Raw genomic sequence first — 21,661 nt, 5'->3', positions numbered from 1 at the left:
ATTTCAATTAGATTTTTGATGGCTGATAAAACCATTGTTGACAGGGAGTGCGCAAATGAATTTGGGGAAACCAGATTAGTGATGTTTGTGTTGTCGCACTTAAATAAAACGAAATGTCCTGGTAGCAGTGTGATCAAATCTGAAAATTTTGTTATAAAGAAAGAAAAAGCAGCTCTGTGAGAAATCAGGTTTTCAACAGAGAAGCTGTTTCCTGTTGAGACATTTTAAATCCTTAAGTGTGCAGCCACTTCTTCAAACAGATTATAAAACCAAAAAACAATCATATAATCTCTTCTAACAAGAGGTTTGCAGCTAGACAGATTGCTTTAAAGGAGAAAGAAGTAGAAAGAAATTCAAGATCTAAATACCGATAATACATGCTAAATCCATTTGAATTGATAAGGTAGAGGAAGCATGGTGATAAAGCTTAAGGGGTTAAGACTTTATGTTCACCCAAGAGATCAATACCTAGGGAAGAAGAAAACTTGGAAATGTTTCCATCTCCAATTAACAACTGAAATATACATGGCAGATGAGGCAAAGCAGAAAGACAAGCTATTTCCCCAGGAACAGACCCTGCTCAAGCAGGGCTCAGGCTCGCTTTGTTATCGATGTAACAACTGTGCGAATGACAATCTTTAAGTGCTAAAATATTTGCAAAAAGGAATGGAAATCTGCTATTTCTCTCAAGTCATTAAAGCAAAGCCAGAGAGTTGAAACAAAACAGAACCATGTGTAGTTGGCCACACTGAACGGAAACTAACATTCATGCAGATGCCTTAGCAGCCATGCTTCATGTTCAGTGCTGTGCCCACAGCAACCCAGCCGCCCAGTTTGGAACGTGTCATCCATGCAGCTGGTCAAAGGGTAGAGCTGGGATCAGAACTCAGGGGTAACTCCAATGCTTGTGCTCTTGGCCATTTGGCAGTGGCAGGTTATCTAGTTTGATTTCATCTTGTACAACATTCACTTATTGAATCAGTCTACTGTGTTCTGCTCCTTCCCATCCTCATCCTCAATCAGCAGAATCCAGAACCTGACACCTGCCTTCACCAGGAAAGCTCAACCAGGGCTGGAAGTGAGCGTGCAGCACCACCTTACCATCGATATATTCACCTGGCCTAATGTTAAATGTCTTAACAAAACCTAAAATGGTTGGCTACACTTCTGAACGTTCATTGAGATGTTCTGAAATAATAGAACAATTCCAGCTAACAACTACATAGTGCTTGCTATATGTCAGACCCTTTTCTAAAATTATTACTGTATAGATACCTCATTTAATCAACTCAACTACCTGAAAATTTAGGTACTCTCATTTCCATCCCCTCACTCTCACAGATAGGGAACAAGGGGGCAGACAGATCTCTCACCTGCTAAGTGAAAGAGCCAGATTCTGACTTAGGCATTCTTGCTCCAGAGTCTACACTCTTACCTGACAATATTTACTGAGCCTGCAAGGATAACGGAGGGTGCATATGATCATGCATCATGCACACTTAAGTGGTGCTTGCATCTGTAGTAAAACAAAATTGCTTTTCTATTACCTGTTGTTTTTCATGATTACCATGACTGATAGTTGGCCTGATAAGAATTTGTTTCTAATTGTTATTAAATGTATAGAATTGCTAACATTTCTATATCCCAAATTTATGAATAATATATTTGTACCCAGTTTCACAAGTACATTGCTTATATTCTCTACTTTCACACCAAAGGAAACAGCTCTATAAAAATAACACCTGCTTGTAAAGTTTTCTATAGCTACCTTCCAAATGTATACAGCATTGCTTTTGGTCCTCCCAGCAAATCCACGAAGTAATATAGGTGTTATTTTCTCAGAAAAAAGGACAAAGAACTAGGCATGGGAAAATCAAAGACAATAGTCACCAGGATCTGTTCTGGAAAATATAAGAAGGAGGGAAAACAATGGAACAGTGACTGAAAAAATTCAAGCTGGCTTGCGCATACCATTCTGTTCTGCTGAACAGAAATGATGGTTTATCCTGGAGAGGCTAGGCAGAAGCCTGTTAGCCAACAAATCATAAGATTGTGTTCTGTATGCCATACCATGGGCTAGATAAGGAGCTAGATAAGGAGGAGAAACCAAACTCTCTCTACTTAAAGAGCTTCCAATTTGAAGAAGAGACAGATGTATGTAAGTCAATATAAATGAGAACAAGGTTTCATATCGCTCCAACTTATTTCCTGGGGAGACACTTGAAAATGGTCACCACCTTCCAACTTTTTGAATCCTTTCACTCCAGTAGATGACTAGCATGTGATTAATACTAAAGAAATTATTAAATTATTATTGAGAAAAGAATAAATAGCATAATAAGGTCGCTGAAAGGATCTTGGAACGGATAGAAAAAGCTTTGTTTTGATGAGTACAATAATGCTGTAGTTTGAGGAGCCATTGTAATCCAGTTGCCGCTGCAAGTTAGAAGCCATTTTAAAAGTTTCCATTGTGTTGGGGGCGCTTGGGTGGCTCAGTAAGTTAAGTGTCCAACTCTGGATTTCGGCTCAGGTCACGAACTCAGGGTCCTGGGATTGAGCCCCACAATGAGGTCCTTGCTCAGCACAGAGTCTGCTTATCCTTCTCCCTCCCCCACACTTGCTCTCTCCCTCTCTCTGTCCCTCAAATAATAAGATTAAAAAAAAAAAAAAGTTTCCATTGTGTTAACTCAGGACCAAGGTCTGAAATGAAAATTATTGATGGAGTTCAACAGTGGCATGTGCTTAGCCAGCAAGTCTAAGAAATCAGGAAGAGGAAGGACTATGCCATTATGGTTTCTTATTCAGCAATAAAACAAGGTAGAGAATAGGAAGGTTTTATAATGATAAAAATTCCATATGGTATTTTGAATATGAAGATAACTGCCTTTCCCTGTTATAATCTTAGTTGCATATTTTTATACTGGTGGTAGGTATGGTTTATTCATGTACTCTCTTACTTGACCCCTTCCTCCCACCCCGAGTCTCAATAAACATCACACATTTACAATCACAGAACAGAACAAAACAAACCCGGATGGACTGGGTTAGGGTGTCCATATGAGACCTATCTGGGGAAAAGAAAGAGAGCTGGCTTTTATCAACATGTTACAATGGAACAGACATCCCACCAAGAGTACCCAGAAGCTAGGCCAAGGGGGTTATTTTATGGGTCAGACTAAAATAGCTGCTTTTCTGCTTTTAATTTCAATTACCTCTGACAGCCTACCTCAACACAGCCTACAAATGAACCATGATTCAGAGACTGAGGTGTAAAAAGTTACACATCTTGTCAGAATTGTGTTTAGTACAGATAGAGTTTAAAGTCTTACTATTCAGTAGTGGCCTTAAGACAGCATGCCATTTTCTCTGGATGTCTATTTCTCCACTGTAAAAGAGGGGATCCAATTGGGAAAAGATATACACTATACACTCCAAGGAGATCAGCTAAAGCTGTGATGCGGGGCACAGGGGCATGCCTAAATAGTCCACAACAGAGTGCATTTCACTGACGTGATTCACTCAAACTATTCTCTTATCATGGAATGAAGGGGGTCTGTCCAGTAAACAATATTATTGTTTAATACTCAAAACAGTTAGTTTGCTGTAGTATTACTAGCATTTTGTTTATTTAAAAAATGTGCTTTTTTGCTTCTTCCCAAATATAGTAGTTTGTTCACCTTGAATTTTCGGAAGGAAGAAGGATGGGGAATATTCCAAAGGAAGAAAGATAGCTTATATTCTGTTTCAAGTCAGTTTCATCTTTTAAGCCTCACATTGCATTTCATCTTAAGTCTTGCATGACATATTGGTAATCAAACTGCAAAACAACTATGGGAAAAAAAAAATCAAATCACCTCCTTTCTTTCTTCTCTTACCTCTTTTTTATAGGAGATGGGGGGAGAAGAAAAGAGAGGAAAGGGAGGGAGAGGAAAAGTTTTTCCAGATTTCAAAGGATCACATCCAAATGAAAGCTCTTGCCATTCTTCCCTTTAAGCAGTCAGAGTTTGGAGTCGAGCTCTTCTTGAGGGCACGTTTCTTGCCCTCCTCCTCTGAACTGATTGCACCTGTGTAATCTCCACTCAGCTCTGTTTTCTTAGTGCTCCCTCTGCCCTCAGCATCTCTGCTGTGATTGCTCTGGACTCCTTGGCTCCCTCCAAGCTACCTCTGCTCCCCGGTTTTCCTCCTCCTCCATTTCGGTAACCCCTTCTATGCCCCCCACACACACCCCCGCACCCCTGTGATCTTTCTGGCCTCTGCAGCGTTTCCTATGATCACTCTCCTTGGTTTTTCTCTGTGTTTTCTCTGCCCTCTCTGGCTTTCTCAGCTTTCTTTAGAATTCAGAAAACCTCAAAAGGTTCAGAGATTAATTTCAGTTTGGATAAGCACCCAAACTTGTGAGTGCTTATGCGGATTCTTTACTGAAACTCCTTGGATCTAAAATCTCACTGGGAAGGCCTGCCTTATAAAAGTTCAAGTACTTGAAGTTTTATCAAGAGAATAATTTCCCCTCAAACACTGGCCTTTCTACTTCTTATTTTGGGTAAGGTAAAAAGACAATGGCCATTGTTCACTGTGCACAGTTTATCTTTCATTTGACATGGGCTATGCATGATTAGAAAACCCAGTAGGGCTCTCAGAGAGGACGTAAAAAGGTATTTTTTTTTTTAATTCATTCAGTAAAGATTTATTGGATGCCTACTATGTGCTGGAAATGCAAAAAGCTGGACTTTACTTCAATCTCCATAATTCCAGATTTACTCTTCATAAATATATTTTACAGATTGTATATTTCGTGTGACCTTAAATTAGACTAGAAATGTCAAAAATATTACTGCATAAGTCTCCCTACCACTCTTGTTTCACTGTCTAGAATTTAATTTAAAGATTAGATATTATTACTTACTTCCTGTTACCTTATAATGTGTATTTCTATTATCCCCATCACAGAGCAGCTTAGGTGCTTTTAAATCAAAACTCTTCATTGACTCTCCCTTTCTGGGTCAAATCCATACCATCAAGAACAAAAGATGAATGGGATAGCAAAGGTAATTCCTTTTGCTTGATGTTCCCATTCAGTATTGAGTACATTTCTTTGTTTAACTCTCTTTTCTTTTACATTTCTCAGGAAAATTGGAAAACTGAATCTTTATAGTCAACATTAAGCCAGATTGTGTAATCTGAAAATATTTGAAATGTTGAGGCAAAGGATAAGCTCTATCTTTTATCCTACTAATATTTGGGCATTTGCTCTTCTATCCTTGTTACGAGAGTCCCAAACCAATGCTTCATGGGCCATTGTCCACCAAAAGATGTGTCTGATTTGCCTGTAAAATATTTTAAAATTTGTATATGAATTTTCACACAGTCTGCTAATCTCCACTTTGCCATACTCTCCTTTCTCCAGTAATATCTATTGTCACATTCTTGTTACACTTCACATGTTGATATGCTCACCTAATTCCATGGGCATTTGGATTTATGATTCTTGAGTATAAAATTGGACCCAAGTGGGAGGTGAGATATGGAGGGACATGAGCTTTTGATAATAGCTCAAAACATCCTAATACTAGGTTTGGTTGAAATGCAGTAAGAAAATGCAAAGTTTGGTTAAGGCTCACTCTCCCACACCTTCTTCATATGGATGAATAAATAGGATGACCTAAAGGAAGGAAGCCATTCTATTTTCTTGGTCCTTCCCAAGAGAGCTTTCTGCAGTGTTGGGGATGAGTAAGCCTGCATACTTAGAAGAATGCTCTCCTTTAGTAGACACTCGCAGGGATACGCACATTGTCTCAAATACGAGGATGCTGCTTTCCAGTGCTCAAGGATCAGGAAAATAATACTTATAATCTCTTAAATCAAATTGCATGGATTCTCAGACTGTGTTTTATGGTGTGGTAAGGTAATGTCTGAGGAAAACGGGCAGTGGAATTACAAAAATTTGTCCTTTTCCTCAATTTTGGCAGGATCCTACCTACATAGAAAGTGTCACTGACACTTGCAAATTCGTTGAGGAGATCAAGGACGGGAAATAAGTTGAACCTAGCCTGGATGTGATACTTCTTGACTTGCTCTGTGTAGCCCCCTCACTTGAATTCTATATCAGGATCTTAAATTATGTTTCTGTTTTGGAAGAGGACAGGGTCGTGTGCACTAGAGGATTATCTTTGCCCAGATCGAGGTTTAGCGTTTGCCATCAGCTCTCGGGAAGTAATCTTTGAACCCTTGGAATGTCGTCTCTGATATGAATGTCTTTGTTCATCAGCGGGATTTGAGCCACACTAGATAGGCTATGCTAACTAACAAAGTGATTTATGGTGGAAAGCCTTGTTCCACATGGTATCAGCTAGGGCTGGAGACTAAGGTTAGCTGCATAAATGGTCAACCATGTCTTTGTGACCAAGCCCCAATAAAATTCTGGCCACCCAGAATCAAGTAAGCTTCTCTGGTTGGCAATACTTCATGTGTATTGCCACACATTGTTGTTGAGAGAAACAGACGCAGTCCTCCCACAACTCCACTGGGAGAAAACCAGAAGTGCCATGCCTAGTCTTTCCTCCGTTAATTTTATTTGCATCCTTTCACTGAAACAAACCCTAAGTATAACAGCTTTTCTAAGTTCTATGAGTCCATCTAGTGAATTATTGAACTTGGGGATGATTTGGGGAACTTAGAACTTGCATTTGGTGTCAGAAGTGAGGGTGGTCTTGGGGACTCCTGAAAATGCAGGTGGAGGTGGGTAGAGGGATGGGGGAGAATATGGAAGTCTCCAGAATGTCTGCAGTGGCTTTCTGAGGGTTTTGTCCCCACAAAATGCCACTGTTGTCAGAAGGTAGAGTGTCCTCAGACTTTCAGTCCTTATCCAGCTCACAGAAAGGGGTCTGGGGGATCCGCAAAAGGTAGCCCAAGTTTCTAAGCAACAACACATAGATTCTTCTCCATCTCTCTAACCTGGGCTCCACTAAGAGAAAAAAGGAAAGCCAGCCAACTCATCTTTCTTTCCTATTCAGCATCTTATTCAGTAAATTTTTCTAAACCTGCTTCTCAATATCTCATTAAGGAAAAAGATAATTACAATATTAACATCTTGCTTCCCAACACTTAGTGAAGTCACCAGCATTTAACTTCACACTTAAAAGAAATGGGTACCAATGTATCTGACACCTATTATTCAAATGCAAATCTCATAGTGATGCTGAAAACTCAGTTTCTTTTCATTTCTGACTACGAAGAACAGATGGCATTTTCCGTGTACTGATCTAAAATTGCCTGTGGGACTGGAGGAAAAAATACAGGTATGTGTCTAGATCCACCTTAGAAAATAACAAATTATATTTGGAAAATATACATCTAGACTAATTCCACTTGTGATACTAATAACATGCTGCCAAACACCGGGAAAGCTTTTTCAGTACCTAGCACTTCCCTTTTTAGTATAAAGCTACAAGTCCTAGAGCAGGAATATAGGGTGCCCAATGGCATACACCCAGGGTTTCCTCTTTCCCAGTACATGGTCCATACAGTAAGTGGGGAACACGGGGTGGCTACTGGTTCCTATTCCAAGTACTTAGGAGGGATTGCCAAGTACCTGTCACCATGCCAAGCACATACATTATCTCCTTTAATCTTCCAACAGCCCTGGAGAGAGAAGGTGTTTTTCTCCCCATTTTCGGAGACGAGGAATCCAAAGTGTAGAGAGGCTAAAGGGTCTGCCCAAGATCACAAAGGTGGCGACAGCCAAATCCACATTCCAACCCAGCTCTGTCCACCTAAAAACATTTTTTTAATCGCTACACATTCGGAGTTCTGGTTAATTATAGCCTCCGATTAGAGCAATTTATCCTATATATCATTAATGGATTGCTAATTTTCAAAGAATTAAAGTCTAGTAAAATACCCCAAAGACTAAAAGTACTAAAATTATACAGAATATAATCAAATTTTTCTTGGACATTTCAGATGATACTTTAAACCCTTGTAATGTCTCAGGTGCATCATCCTGCAGAAGACTGATAGTGCTAATGAAGTGTAGGTCAAAAGAATAACAGATAAATTAGCTTCCACTTACACATAATCACTATCCTAATTCTCATAAATACTTTTGTGGAGTTCATGATGTAGTGATCTAACTTTTTTTTTTCAACTCAAGTTAACAAATCTTTATCTAGAGCTTTCTTTGTGCCAAGCCCTGTGGTAAGCTCTGGGCAGCAGTAATAAGTGTGATATAATGCCCGTCTTTAAGGAGGACACATTCTGACTTTGGAACACTACATTATCCGCCTTGCAATAGCATTACCTTGTCAATATTTAATTGGCTGTAAGTGGAATATTAACAGCAGCAGATCTACATTTTAAAAAGTTACCATTGGTATGTCCACTGATGTTGTAAGATGGCTAAATACTACTTTTCTCTTCTTTTCTTCTTTATGCTATCTTCTATAATGAGCTGTAACTCCCATGTCCCCCAACGCTTTTTTGGAAACTCTCCCCCATACACAGACACACACAAACACACACACACATACACATACCCCTTAGTAAACGATTCATTTGGTGTCTGTGTGTTGTTTGTGGTATTATCTGGCATCTACCGCTGGTGCATATTCACAGGAATTTTACAAAAATCTCTCCTATGACTCTTGGGAGGGAAGGGAAGCAGGGAACAAAGGCAGAAGGAAGGGAGGTAAGGAGCATAACCTTCCCTTTGGCAGATGTCTGGGAAAAGGAGACTTTTTATGAGATCACTGCATCAAAGGGAAGTAAGAAGTTTCCAGGCTGCCAGTCACAAAGCCACCAAAAACTCACTTTTAATGAAAAAAGAAACTGTTAACTCCTGCACTGTTGTAAAATACTTACCAAAGACACCTTCCCTGCTAAGTGCCATTCATTTCAGGAGTGAAATGCTGTAACAGAGAAAAATGCCCAGGGCAACTGGGAACCAGAGAAGGAGGGAAGTGTGTGGTTCAACTGTCCCTGTAGGGGAGGGAAAGCAAAGCGTCTCTTTCCTTGACAGCTAACCCACTTAACTACTGTGCAGTCAGCCCTATTTGGCACCAGTGAAAATTCAGCCTTCCAGCAGATTCCCTGCCATCTGCCTTATGACTACCAGTCTACAGTCAACACACCTTGAATGCTTAAAATCCGCAATGCTCCCAAGGGCTGCCTTTTGGGGGCAATTACAGGATCCATGGAAAGAAAATCTTTACTTTCCCACTTGGCTTGGGTTTCCAAATTTAGTCAAAATTCTGGAAGAGAATGTTCAGATAAACATTATTCCCTGATTTTTTTTTTTTTTCCTTCACCTTGATGCTTTTTTAGTACCCATAGCCAGCAGCCATGGAAGCTGAGAGAGTGACAAATGGCCATTGGGAAGACTTGAGTCTCCAGAAAATCAGCAGAGATGTTATTCAACTGACAAGGCAAAAAAAGGAGAAATGAAAACAGAAACAAAATAAGCTCAGTTTTGGCCCCAGGGCTCTACCAGGTATCTGCCAATTTATTCACCCTGAAATCTGAAGAGATTACAGATGGAAACATTTTCTTTTTTTTTTTTAATTATTTCTTTACTTTATTGGGATTTTAGTGGTTACTATTTGAAAGTTTCCTTCTACAGGGCTAAGAAAGAAGCTAAGACAATTGCTCAAAATCTGTAGAGGGAAGTGGGAAATTTTTAGCGTTTACTCACTTAGATCACTGGAGTATATGTCTCAGTAAAACCAAGTACAGCACTTCCAAAATGTATCCGTCTTCCTCAAGGAAAAAAGGTGCAGACATGTTTGATTTTTTTTTCTTTGTACACATTTTTTTTTCCATGGGATTGAATATAACCAAAAAACATCTTCCTGCTCCATTTGGGTCCTCACTGTGATCAAAGTTAAATGATTTACGCACTAGTCCAGTTGAGGACCTAGAATATTAGATAATTGTTTGATAGCTTTACGGTGTGAAAAGTCTGGTGGACAGTGGTATGGATGTTATAAATAGTTTTTTGATGTCAGGTTAGCATCATCCTTCCCACGGTTTTCTTTTTCCTCTTGATTCCCCAGTAATTTTTATCTACTTCCCCTTGGTAAATGCTTCTGCTTAAGCTGGATTAATAAACTCCTTTAACCTCTTCAATTCAGATCCACATTTATCAGATTCATAGCTATACTCATTTTCCTAGGCACATACTTAAAGTGATCATCAGCTCAGATATAAGTAATGACGGAACAACTGTATTTTTCAATACAGTATGTAAAAATACACTAAAGCTGAAACAAAAGTTTCCCAGTTAAAATAGGAAGTGACCTAGTTTCAACCAAAAATATATTCACATCATACTGCACCTATGTTCCAAGGACGGTTTGCTAATTTCGTAGAGACATTTAAAATGCGGTATGTTATTCTATAGCATCTTAACATGGATTTCAATCACTTCCATTCAGAATGAAACTTAGATTAACTCTACAATCAATACTCATCTTCCATTCTTTTTTAGATTTTTTGGAGACAAGAATTATTTCTCTACGTTGCAAATAAGAGTCTTACTTGCTTAAGAATTTCTACCCTGTCAGAATCAGGATCAAAAGGCACATGCGTGGCAACTTTTTTTTTTTTTTAACCGAAAAATGAGTGAATGATCCCAAACGCACAGCTTGCACTTAGCAACTTTCAATTGAGTGCTGGAGCCACAAACAGTGTTTCCCCAGCCTCGCGATCCCTGTTGCATCTGTTGGGATGCTCTCATTAGCAGTTCCCAGAAGCTGGGCATAAGTTCCACAGAAGGGACTGATGCTTTGAACTCAATAGGTTTCTTCAGGGTAAAATTTTACACCAGGGCTCCAATTAGAACCTAAGGCTGATTACTTGCATTTAGAGGCCTCCTGTCTAAATCCTAGCTCTCTTCATCACTAGATCGATGTTTCTCCACTAGATGATTGCTTGTGAGAGCATTTCAGAGGTTTCCTCCTTAGAGGTCTACTTCCTATTGCTTTTTAGGAAACTCTGATGGACTTTGCTTTAGTAAACCAAGAAAATGACTGTGAGTGTGAGCCTCGATTTATAACCCAACAGTACCCCTTACCATTAGTGTCAGCTTGAGCGAGTTGCTAATCCCCTCAAAGTCTTAGTTTCCTTATACATTGAACGTAAATACTTAACAGTACTGGCTTTAAGGAGTTGCTTTGATCATTAACTCATCTGTAAAAACATGACAATACTATAGTAAGCTCTCAAAATATGAGATGTTATAAGCTATTATTATGCATATTATATGTATATATTATTAGTTCTTTCTGGTTCACTGGAGTCTCATCAGAGTATAACAAAAATTATAACATAATCTAACATGATCTTGAAAATCTCACTAAAGTAGTATGTACTCTCTCAGGTGCAGAGCCTTGAAAAGAAACAACATCTTCAGCAAACTGTCACTGCCCTATTGATACCCTTCTGTGCGTCACTTACCGCGTGCAAACACCTGCAACTCTCTGCGTAAGGATTTTCATCTGGCAGTGGGAGCACCCTCAGCCTGTGGTGGAGGTCAACCAGAAGTCTGGAGAGTTAATGTCTCTCAGAATCCTCAACCAATGACAAACAAGGAGTTGAAAGGTAAATATCACTGCTTCTTTGGCCATCAGTCAGAATAAATTAGATGTGTTCTCACTGTCTCCCGGAGTTCCCTTGAGGGGCTGAGCTGGATATCCTCAGATAACTGGCACAGAACATACCTTTTATTGTCTTCATTCCCTTTCCTGATTTACATCTCCACTCTCCCAGTATTTCCTGGGATGAAACCCCCCACCCCCAAATACGTTATTTAGATTTGAATGCTCGTGTCAGAGTCAGCTTCTGGGGAATTCAAACTAAGACACCTTTAGATAAATCCGTTATAGCCGTGTTTTCATTCAGTGAATATGGAAACAAATTGTTCCTTTTTGGCTGAGGACCTGGTAGTATAATTGACTTGATTTAGAGACTGTATACTATGTATATGTGTACATAAGTCTGTGTGTATGTATTCTTAGAGTTGAAATGATAGTGGAGCTCAACAGTGTGGTTCTGCCTTCCCATTCCAAATTCCAGAAGTTTCTTCATTCCTCTGAAAGTTTCACCTAGAATATGGGTCTTAGATCTTCCTCTTCTATTCCCTTCCTGAAAATTTCACTTCAAATCAGTAGCTGGGGCAGCCCAGGCAGGTAGTTTTGCATGAGGAAGGAGGGAAGCCACAGCAACAGCGCATGGGGAATTAGGTAATAAGTAGGATGAGAACAGTTGAGGTTCAAAAAAGGAAACAGGGCGCCTGGGTGGCTCAGTCGTTAAGCGTCTGCCTTCGGCTCAGGTCATGATCCCTGGGTCCTGGGATCGAGCCCCGCATCGGGCTCCCTGCTCTGCGGGAAGCCTGCTTCTCCCTCTCCCACTCCCCCTGCTTGTGTTCCTGCTCTCGCTATGTCTCTCTCTGTCAAATAAATAAATAAATAAATCTTAAAAAAAAAAAAAAAGGAAATAGAGGTCATCTTGAAGGGGCTCCTACTGGTCAAATCTGAGACAATTTAAGCATCAAAAGAAATAATATAGTAACAAATTATAACCATTGAACAAAATATAAATCTGTGAGTTCATTCCAACATTAACTAATTAAATTTGATGAAAAACAGGATATCTACAAATTTTGAAGTACCTCCCACACAAAACACTTAATTACAAAGAGAAAAAGAGTAACATTACTGTGGAGAACCTTGGCAGACACTGCCTTACTCAAGTGATCAAACTCAATATCATCAGTAATAGGACAAATCAAAATTGTGCACAACCACAAGGCGAAGATGCAATAAAAAGCCACCACTGTGATATTCCTGCTGAAGATGATAACTGGAAAAAAATCATGAAGAAATATTTATAAAACATAAAACTGAAAGACATTCCACAAAATAACTGACATTCAAAAATATTAAAAAAACAAAGAAGTGGAGCAAGAACTGATGAACTTTTCTAGACTGAAGGGGACTAAAAGATATGACAACAAAAGGCAAAACATAATTCTTCTTGGACTCTTCCTATAATGGACATAATGGGTCTAGAGATCAAATGGTAGCAATGTTAATGTCCTGATTTTGATGGATACAATTTGGTTACAGGGTATATAGGAAATACACACAAAAATATGGCAGTCACTTACTCTCAAATGGTGCCGGGGTGGGGGGGGAGGTGTATTTGCACTATTCTTAAAATGTTTCTGTAAACTTAATTTTTTTCTCTTTTAGTACTCAGAGAAAATACCTACAGCTACTGATATCTAGAGACTCCCCCCAAAAAGTCAATAAACTGCCAGAAGACCCCAGTCAATAAGCTCTACCAACAAAACACAGATTTCATCAGATTTTCAGTGCCTCACACTAAAGTATGAATAATCAACCAAATATCATCAAACTTTTGAGGAAGACTTACAACATGCCAAAACAAACAAGTAGAAAGAAGAAAAAACATACATAGGAAAAAGCAGTGCTTCATTTTTTGTTTCTCTTTTTTGTTGTTGTTGTTGTTGTTGTTTTTTAACAATTTTATGGAACATTCACAGGGTTGCCACAAAGTCCCCACATGCAATAGCTACCGTTTTTTGAATGAGCTTTTCCATTTTCAAGACAAATTTTGATTCTCTCCATGTTCTTCTAGACACACTCTCCCATGTTGATAGTTGAAAATTTACTAAAGCAATACCCAATAGCTATTTTTAAGGAACTTGATAGAGCTAAAAATCATGAATCAAACCCAAATACTAGTTTACTTCCTAGGCTTTAGAATCAGAAAGACTTTGGTTTGAATCATGATCTACCAATCATATTCGGTGTCCCTCCTCATTCCTCTTTCCTCATCTGCAAAATGGGGATAATAATATCTACCCTCATTCCATGGATATGAAAAGTAAGTGAGATAATATTCCTAACTTTCCCTAACACATGAAAGGTGCTTATGAAATGGTGTTAGTGACAGTATTGTGATTATTCACCATCAGCTTCTCCTAATCTCAAGATGTATATGTCTTTGCTCTGGAAGAGGCCCTGAGCTCATCATTTGTCTCAATCATGTTCTGTCAAAGAATGCCCATGGCAAGTGTCCCCTCATCACTCCGCTTTATTTATGACACCCAGCACACAAACTAGTACCTATGCCAAGTTTCCTAGTTATTAGACTGTTGTCTCTTATACCTGGTTGCCACCAATCATTTCCCCTTGCTTCTTACCTCTCTGCAAGATCACCTGTAAAAGCCTTGTACTCAGCCTTGTAACACAGCTGAGAAAATTGTTGAAACCAAAGGTAGTAAAGATAAGTAGACAGAACTATACATATCATTGTTATCACTTCTTCTCCCTCTCTTCCATTTCTCCCATCTCCAGGTCAGTCCACAGAGGTCATCGGTCTCTCAAACATCATTTTCATCTTAGCACTGCCTTCCTCAGGAATATATGGTGACTCCCTATTGCCTACCAGACACCAGATCTAAACTCCTAACTCAGATCCTGGGTTTCATTAGGCTTCAGCCAATTAGACTGACTACATTTTATAGTCTTGAACTGACTTTTCCATTTTGTAGATCTGATCATTATTTTAAAAAAGAACTGGTAACAGCCTATAGGAATAGACCTGTTATGGGAATGAGATGCTTGGGAAGCTGGCCCATGGTTCAGCCAATCTCACAGCAAACACTCTGGAAAGTGCTATACTAGGGAGAGAGAAGACAGGGAGCCAGAGTCTCCATAGATGTCATAGAGACCAAGAGGCAATCTCCCCAAAAATGGAGCAAGCTTCTTGGAAGAGCTTGAAGTGATCCTCACCCCAGTTACATGCTATCAGGAGCCATCAGATATCCTCAGGAGGATTTGAGGGCCATGAAAAATTCATTCTCACAGTGAGGGTTATTATACTTCTTTAGAGAAGGCCATCTATATACAATAAGTTGTATCCTTTACTTGCATTTAAATAATTTGAAAATAACTTGAATATTTTTCTTGTCTCAGTGGGTATTTCCACCAACCACACATATCTATCAGATTCATTTCCACAGAAAGACTTTTTTAAAAATTGCTTATTAAATAGATCTATGGTAGTGTTCCTCCATAATCAACCAGTTATAATTTTTAGCTGATTGCATGATCACTCTTCAGGTTTCATTACATTATATGTTACCTACAAAGAAAATTATCTGTGCCTAATTTATAGATTTAAAAAGGTGGCTTAGTCTATTTCCATATGATTTTATTTTATTTTTTTAAGATTTTATTTATTTGGGGGCACCTGGGTGGCTCAGATGTTAAGCGTCTGCCTTTGGCTCAGGTCATGATCCCGGGGTCCTGGGATCGAGCCCCACATTGGGCTCCCTGGTCCGTGGGAAGCCTGCTTCTCACCAATCACTCTCCCTGCTTGTGTTCCCTCTCTAGCTGTATCTCTCTCTGTCAAATAAACAAAATCTTTATTAAAAAAAAAAAAAAGATTTTATTTATTTGTTTGTCAAAGAGAAAAAGAGAGAGAGAGAGAGCACAAGCAGGGGGAGTAGCAGGCAGAAGAAGAAGCAGGCTCCTGCGGAACAAGGAGCCCATGCAGGACTCAATCCCAGGACCCTGAGATCATGACCTGCGTCAAAGGCAGATGCTTAACCGACTGAGCCACCCAGGCGTCCCTCCATATGATTTCAAATAGCCAGCTGAAAGTACAAAATTCACTCAAATGTCTGCATTTTGGTCTACATGAAATCAAACACCTAGATATTTAAAAATACCTGGGGGCACCTAGATGGCACAGTCAGTTAAGCGTCCAACTTGATTGTGGCTCAGGTCATGATCCTGGGATTTAGCCCTGCATCTGCGCTGTGCTCAGTGCAGAGTCTGCTTGTCCCTCTCCCTCTGCTCCTCCCCTGACTCATGCTCTCTCTCTCTCTCTAAAATAAATAAATGGATCTTTAAAAAAACAAAAATAAAAATAGTTGGACCTTTGATATATCTTATAGATCAGCCTAAGAAAGAAAGAAAATTGGGAGATTCAAAGCATATTTATATATTTTTAGTGCTCCTGCTAAATTTTTACTTGGCTAATTATGATTTTGCTTTAAAGGCTAATTATGATTTTGCTTTAAAGTTAAATATTATGTTTGGGTTTTTTTTTTTTGTAAGTTGACTTGATACTAAATTATCCTTATTTTTGATGTACCTCTCATGACTTTTTAAATATATATATATATATTTTTTAAGATTTTATTTATTTATTTGACAGAGAGAGACACAGCGAGAGAGGGAACACAAGCAGGGGGAATGGGAGAGGGAGAAGCAGGCTTCCCGCGGAGCAGAGAGGCCGATGTGGGGCTCGATCCCAGGACGCTGGGATCATGACCTGAGCCGAAGGCAGACGCTTAACGACTGAGCCACCCAGGCGCCCAGACTTTTTAAATATATTTACTGTCATTCATTTCATTAACTTTTTTCACTCTTTATTTCTGAAGGATTTATGTCTTTAACTTAGCTTGATTTCTTACTTCATGTTACAAACTTCCTTGATTTCAGGAATCTATAAAAAATACCAAGTGCAAAATGAGAGATAAAATCAAAAGAAAGTTTCTGTTACCTGATTTCACAAAAATATGAAGATTGATGAACAGGATGGGGATGTGGTACTATTTCAATTCATCAGTGGCATATATTTCGAGCTTCCCATGTGGCACATTACAAGGTATTTTTAAATTCTTACTTCTTTCCATGAAATGAAATATGTTTACTATGCATATATCCCTGAAACAAATAGTTATTCATACTTGAAAGTGAAGAGCATGCATCTCTTGATGAATCATCTGGAGGTGGTAAATGTAAATAGCAATGTATTTATGTTTGTGTAAATGTCCTTTAACCACGCTGCTGACCAAACTTCATGTTCAGCCTCATTTTATAGGCTGCTTTACAAAAAATAATTCTGACTTAAAAATAAATAAATATATGGGAATCAATAGCACTTCTTTCTATTTCTATCTCCTTGGAACTCATCATACCTCATAGAATTGAATTTAAATACATTTCTTAATGACTAAAATGCAACTCATTCCAGAAGTCCATTGGAACTAGCCTCCCCTAAACCTGCCTAGATGCACTTAGAATAAATCCAGACTCTTTTACCTGACTGACAAGGCCCTACCTGATCTGTCCATGCACCCACCCTCATAAATGATCACTGCCTTATTTAGTATCTTATAGTCATACCAGTCTTCATGTTACATGACTTGCAAGGCTAATTTTCCCCCTCAAAACCCTTACATTTGCTGTTCCCTCTGTCAGGAAAGTTGTTTCCCCCAAATCTTTAGATGGCCTGCTATTTCTCATCATTCATGTCTGACCTCAAAGGACACATCCTTGGAGAGGTCTTCTCTAAACATCCTAACTACTCTCCATGCCATTGCCCTGGATCAGAGCCTGATCTGTATCTGACATCATTTATTTACTTGTTGCTGTCTGCCTTAGGATGAGTCCCTGGATAGCCTCATTCTCTCCACCTTGGGAGGCTTTCTCCTCCATCCTGATCATCTAAGTCTGGTCCCTAGATTCTCTCCAGGTTTCTGGTCTCTTCCCTCAACTCTCTGCTGGGACTGGAACCTGTCTAAAATCCTGAGCTGATCATGTTTGGCCCTAATCCCTGTCTTCCCCTTACTAGCACCCTCTGTCTCAGAACTAGACATAACATCCTATATCTTCATGCCTTGTCTCCACAGAGGGGCCTTCCTGAAACTTCTTATCTTTAAGAAACTCTTGCTATCATAGCTAAACTCATGAGGTCAGAATCTTTGGCTTGTACCTAGAAACTTTGATTGAACACTGACCTCCTTAAGAAACATGAAGATTATTCTTTTACTTCTCCAACATTCCTTGAGATTGTAAGTTCTCTTGATTCCCCAGTATTCCTTGATATTTTCAAGAACACCATTTCTGAAACAAAAGATTTCCATTAATTTTATCAAGACACAAAATTATGATTCATGTAGCTTAATGCAGCGACATATGGCACAGTGAGGTGGTTAGTTGCATGAGCTTGGGTACAAATCCTACTGTGCCATTTTCTAGCCATGTGAACCTGGAGATGTTTGTCAAGCTCTCTGAGCCTTACCGTCCTACATATAAAATGGGGGTAATAAAAGTATCTTCCTGAGAAAGTTGTCATGAGGATTCAGTAAGATAAGGTAAAGTGTTCCTATTTGTGCCAGACATGCTCATATATTCTTTGGGAAGGTGCAGAATAATGCAACCCTATGGAGAGGAATTTGCAGTATATAACAAAACTACACAAGCATTCACCATTTGGCCCAGCATCACACCTACAAGGGCACCTCCATAAGTACAATACAACATAGGTACAAGGTTACTTGTCAAGGCTTTATTTGTAATAGCAAGATAATGGAAAAAAAACAAAATGGGTAATCACAGAAGACTCATTGACACAATGAAGTACTATGCAGTTATGAAAAGAATGAGAAGTACTTCTATGAATTGCAATGGAGGGATTTTTATAATATATTAAATGAAAAAAGTAAATGCAAAATAATATCATAATATATCTATATAACCTTTATCATAAAGAAAATCAGACATATATATCTCTATACACATATATAAACACATAGCTATACATATAAAGATATATACATATGCATATATATGTAACTTATTTACTTGTTTTTGCAGAATGAAATATGGTAAGGATAAACCAGAAACTAATGAGAATAGTTACTCATAAGAGGTGGATGGGAATTGGGAGAAAGACAGAAATAGAAAGAAGACTTCTCTTGGTAGATATTTTTAATGTTTAATTTTATTTTTAATTGTTGCCTTTTGAGCCATGTAAATGTTTTACATATCCAAAAATTAAATTTAAATTTAAAAAGATAGACCAAAAGCAAAACCCAAAATTGAATACAGACAGAAACAAATGAACCTAACCATATATCAACTTGATGATATAACCACACAGAAAAGTAGTAGGTTTTGAACACAGAAGTCTGACAACACACTTGGTGAAAACTTACCAGACAGTTCCGAGGTGGGTCTTTCTATACGGCATGTGCCCTGGAATCTTCAAAAATATTAATGTTGCAATTGACAAATTAGGTGGCAGAATGGGGTGGGGGGGCTGTTCTGAATGTACAGAGACCAAAAAGGTGGAATAACTGAACATATGTGTGCTCCTTCTTTGGATCTTGCATTCAACAGAAGAATAGCTATAAAGGCCATTGTTGGGACAACTGGGGGAAATTTGCATGTGGACTGTATGTTACAACATATTATTATATCAATGTTAAGTTCCTTGGGTATGATCATGATAGGGTGTCTTTGTTCTTTGAAGATACATGCTGAAGTATTTAGAGATGAGCTATCAGGATTCTGCATGAAACTTACTTTCATACTATAAGCAAAAAGAGAGAGAGAGAGAAAGCAAATGTACAAAATGTTCATATTAGTCTTTCAACTATTCTGTAGGTTTAAATTTTTTTCAAAGTAAAAAGTTTGGAAGGTAACCCCCAAAACAAACAAACCAAAAAAATAATAATAATCTGTGCTTCCTAGCTATTACTATCTCTGATTCTCCCAGTCTGGGAGTCTGTGAGAAGGAAACCTGAAATAAATACATATGGCGGATAAATAAAAAAGAAATCGTGTACTGGGATCTATTTTCAGCCTAGTGAAGCATGTCAGTTGGTACTTTACTTATTCATTTCCCATAGGATTTGCCTAAACAAATAAAATTGCCTCCAACTTTAAAAAAGGAAGCGAGACTGTCTCCAAGCTTCCCTGGAAAGAAGCAGTTAAAATTTTATCCTTATTTTACCTCCTTATTTAGTGGTGTGCCTTGGCAGAAACTCAAGGGGAGTGTAGTTATAGCCAGCCTCAGGAAAAATCGCAGACAACACTACCTCTTGCTCTCATGAATTACGTTGGGGGACATGCCGCTGCTTCCAACTTGCCCGTCTCAATTGTGGTGACAAAGCACCAGGCCAAGAGGCAGACCCCTGGGTAGTCAGGTCTATATTATTTCAGATTTTAAATACTGAAAGCGAGACAGAAAGCCTTTCTCGGAGATCAGAGAGTGGGAAGTGTAATTTACAATAGATTAGGCTCACCTTATCTGGGGAGGCATTTAAAGATCTATAGGCCCTTCCTTTTAAATTCCTGATATACAATTGACCTAACAAAACACCTTTAGACACTCCTAAATTATATACTTAAAAAAAATCTTTTTCCCAGATATATAATATTTGCCCCACAAAATGATGAAATATTTGCCACTGGCCTTCTAGTTTCTTTTCTTTCAAGGCTTAAAAAGCCTATTTGATTTCTGTGGCCGGATTGTGTCCAGGTACAGAAAGACACCCTTTGTGACTGGTTAAAAGCTAAAGAAAGGCTCTATTGAAACAAAATGCTGCTCATATCCCCATCCATGCCAGGAGGAACAAATTGCACAAAAGAGCCTAAAGAAAACTGTTTTATAGTTACTACTGTGTTACATTAGCTGACAAGGGAGAGATGATTACATTTATAGATTTTTTTTTCCTTTTATAGAGGCAGAATCTATATGCAGCTGAAGAATTATGTATTATCACCACTGGAATTTGAATTCAGCTAATGAGAACTAACAGCAAAGGAAGACGTCTAGCAAAGCTGCTTCGTCTTGGTCCTGTATATGGGCCATAAAATTAGGCTGCCTTGCTTCCCTTTGGGACCGCAGCACTGATCTGCAAATGTATTTGAAGATTCCATTTGTGCATCCATAAAAATATTAAAACATGCATCTCTTTAAAACATGCATCCAAAACTAATTATGAAGTTGGAAGCTATTAATACCAAGCCATCATTATAAAATAATACCTTATATTTGCATAGTGTTATGTACCTCTGTGCTTCAGAGCACAGTCACGGACCTAATCTCACTTAATCCTGGGAACTTGGTGAGGTAGATTGCATGATTAGTCTTTCCACTATGTAATTAAGGCAGCTGAACAAGACATGATCGTTCTCAATGCTGAAACTTTATTGTCCACCATTCATCACAATGAAAAAACTCTAACTTGAGAGAGAGAAACAGAAACAGACTCAGTTCTGTTACTTACTAGCTGTATAACCCTGGACAACTGACCAAACTTCTCTGAGCCTCAGTTTCCCCAACTGCAAAATAAAGGAAATAATACCTACTTCTTAAGAGTGGTGTGATAGTTAAATAAACTTAAAAGAAATAACTGCACTCAAAAATTATAGCTATTTATTCATCCACTCGTTCAGCAAATACTTCACTGTTTTTAGCAGTTGACAGACAAAAAAATACAAATCTAGAAGAGGCAAGTAATACAGCTATCCTGTTAAGATACAGTGCCAGCCTTCACGAAGCTCACAGACATGAAGGATGGTAGACATTTAAATAAACCATTAGAATGTAGTGTGATATTAAGGAAAGCAGGCCAGGGCCACCACATATAGCTGTGAAGGTTTTACACTGCACAATCCAGGGGACAACCTTTATGTCCCAGTGTATGTGAGTGATGACAACCCTAGAGGGGTGTAATGCACCACCCAAGAAGCCATACACAGCAATCCTGCTGGTAACAGAAAAAGGTTAATTAAGGCTTCATAGAGGTCATGTTGAATCTAGGTCACTTCAGAAA

At 38.7% G+C, this 21,661-nt stretch overlaps 1 long non-coding RNA gene across 1 annotated transcript in view; it reads left to right on the top strand.

Annotated features, from left to right (window-relative positions):
* LOC118009355 overlaps positions 1-21,372 on the top strand; it is a 104,523-nt gene extending 83,151 nt beyond the window's left edge. Inside the window, exons 6-9 of the long non-coding RNA XR_004678895.1 lie at positions 9,319-9,484; positions 11,372-11,592; positions 16,533-16,698; positions 20,565-21,372. This is a non-coding gene — a long non-coding RNA (uncharacterized LOC118009355). The remainder of the gene's footprint in view (positions 1-9,318; positions 9,485-11,371; positions 11,593-16,532; positions 16,699-20,564) is intronic.
* The last annotated feature ends 289 nt before the right edge of the window (positions 21,373-21,661 follow it).

Source organism: Mirounga leonina, unplaced genomic scaffold (assembly GCF_011800145.1).
Source record: "Mirounga leonina isolate KUSES-001 unplaced genomic scaffold, KU_Mleo_1.0 Mir_127, whole genome shotgun sequence".
NCBI classification, from domain to species: Eukaryota; Metazoa; Chordata; class Mammalia; order Carnivora; family Phocidae; genus Mirounga; species Mirounga leonina.
This window is presented reverse-complemented; position numbering and strand designations above follow the sequence as displayed.